Consider the following 2,940-nt stretch of genomic DNA (forward strand, 5'->3'; position numbering starts at 1 on the left):
TTCAGTTACTAGTCCAATGCTCTCTAACCACTAGGCTACCTGCCTCTAACCACTAGGCTACCTGCCTCTAACCACTAGGCTACCTGCCTCTAAACACTAGGCTACCTGCCTCTAACCACTAGGCTACCTGCCTCTAACCACTAGGCTACCTGCCTCTAACCACTAGGCTACCTGCCTCTAAACACTAGGCTACCTGCCTCTAAACACTAGGCTACCTGCCTCTAAACACTAGGCTACCTGCCTCTAACCACTAGGCTACCTGCCTCTAAACACTAGGCTACCTGCCTCTAACCACTAGGCTACCTGCCTCTAACCACTAGGCTACCTGCCTCTAACCACTAGGCTACCTGCCTCTAACCACTAGGCTACCTGCCTCTAAACACTAGGCTACCTGCCTCTAACCACTAGGCTACCTGCCTCTAACCACTAGGCTACCTACCTCTAAACACTAGGCTACCTGCCTCTAACCACTAGGCTACCTGCGTCTAACCACTAGGCTACCTGCCTCTAAACACTAGGCTACCTGCCTCTAAACACTAGGCTACCTGCCTCTAAACACTAGGCTACCTGCCTCTAAACACTAGGCTACCTGCCTCTAACCACTAGGCTGCCTGCCTCTAACCACTAGGCTACCTGCCTCTAACCACTAGGCTACCTGCCTCTAACCACTAGGCTACCTGCCTCTAAACACTAGGCTACCTGCCTCTAACCACTAGGCTACCTGCCTCTAAACACTAGGCTACCTGCCTCTAACCACTAGGCTAACTGCCTCTAACCACTAGGCTACCTGCCTCTAACCACTAGGCTACCTGCCGCTTTAAGGGCAGAACATTTGTATGTTTAGCTTCTCTGCATTAGCCAGCCAATTACACGGCTAGAAACAAAATGGCACGGGGTACTGTCCAAGATTATTTGTGCTGACATTCTGCTTTTCAAGTACCAGTCTGTTAATTATGCAAATAGTCTAACTAGGCCTATGATGAGGATGTCTGGGTATAGTATAGGCTAGTAGACTGTTAATCTATGACGAGGACGTCTGGGTATAGTATAGGCTAGTAGACTGTTAATCTCTCGTGGACAGAGTAGACTAGAGTCTGACCAAATTACGTGAGATTTTAGTTCTGGGTTAACCAAGATTAGTAGACTGTAGACGAAAGTACAGAGGCTAGTTTCTTATTAAGGTGAGTCCTGGACATATAGGGCCGATTTCTCCGGACACAGACTAAGATTAGTCCTAGACTAAAAAGCTATTGACTATAGGCTAAATCTGTTTCTGCGAAACCAGCATGTACATATAATAGCAAGACTCACCCTTTTTTAGTAGTTTCTAGTAGTTTCTATACTCTCTCTCTATACATTCTATACTAGAGAGAGAGGATACTGGAGAGAGAGAGGATACTGGAGAGAGAGAGGATACTGGAGAGAGAGAGAGGGTGCTGGAGAGAGAGAGGATACTGGAGAGAGAGAGGATACTGGAGAGAGAGAGGATACTGGAGAGAGAGAGAGGATGCTGGAGAGAAAGAGGATACTGGAGAGAGAGATGATACTGGAGAGAGAGAGAGGATGCTGGAGAGAGAGAGGATACTGGAGAGAGAGAGGATACTGGAGAGAGAGAGGATACTGGAGAGAGAGAGGATGCTGGAGAGAGAGAGAGAGGATACTGGAGAGAGAGAGGATACTGGAGAGAGAAATGATACTGGAGAGAGAAAGGATACTGGAGCGAGAGAGAGAGGATGCTGGAGAGAGAGAGGATACTGGAGAGAGTAAGAGAGAGAGGGAGAGAAAGAGGATACTGGAGCGAGCCAATGTTGCTCCAGCCAACATTGGCTCGCTCCAGTATCCTCTTTTTCTCCCTCTCTCTCTCTCTCTCTCTCCAGTATCCTCTCTCTCCGGTATCCTCTCCCTCCCTCCAGTATCCTCCTTCTCTCCAGGCCTTCTGATTCCTGCCATGTTCTGTTTTCCTCACCAATTTCTGCGTGGCGATGCTATGCGACACTGGACGGCTTTTGAAGTGGCTCGTCCACATTGCATTAATTCCGAGCAGTGGAGGAATCCAGTATCAGATGTAATGGGTTTGATTCTAGTACCCTGGAGCCATGTTCCACAGCAGCCGCTGTAATGGTGGGAGTCAGTCCAGATCCTGTTCTCTCTCTCTCTCATCAGAATGCTATTGCCGCTGCCGCGCTGCTTGCATGCCTTGCTGCTGCCTAGATAACACTAATGGACACACACACACTCTTTCTCTTTCTCTCTTCTTTCTGTCTCCATCTCTCTCTCTCTTTATCTATTTATCTATTAGTTCTCTGGTTTCTTACTCCCTCCCTGTTTCTTTCACTTTCAAATTGGGTTTCTTTGCAAATTCTTTGTGGATCTGTGTAATCTGAGGGAAATATGTGTCTCTAATATGGTCATACATTTGGCAGGAGGTTAGGGAGTGCAGCTCAGTTTCCACCTCCTTTTGTGGGCAGTGCACATAGCCTGCCTTCTCTTGAGAGCCAGGTCTGCCTACAGCGGCCTTTCTCAATAGCAATGCTTACGGAGTCTGTACATAGTCAAAGCTTCCCTTAAGTTTGGGTCAGTCACAGTCGTCAGGTATTCTCTCTCTGTCTTTCTCTCTAATTCTACCAAAATCGGCCTGCCCGTCATATCCCCCCCCCCCCCCCCGGCCCCCAGCCCCCCGACTCAGAACACCTCTCCTCAGTAACATGTGTTTGTTCCCTAACTATTGTTTCTAAACAAGGGGCTCATCCCCAGCAGTCCTAAATGAAGTGGTTGCTGTTTATCTCTTGGCAGAAGGAGGGATAATTATTTTCTTCCCTCCTTTCTCACCTCTTAATTCAATTTAAATTTAAGGGGCTTTATTGGCATGGAACACATATCTTTACATTTCCAAAGTTTGTGAAATATATAATAACCAAAAGCTAAATAAAAAATAAAACT

This window comes from Oncorhynchus mykiss, chromosome 4, assembly GCF_013265735.2.
Source record: "Oncorhynchus mykiss isolate Arlee chromosome 4, USDA_OmykA_1.1, whole genome shotgun sequence".
NCBI lineage: Eukaryota > Metazoa > Chordata > Actinopteri > Salmoniformes > Salmonidae > Oncorhynchus > Oncorhynchus mykiss.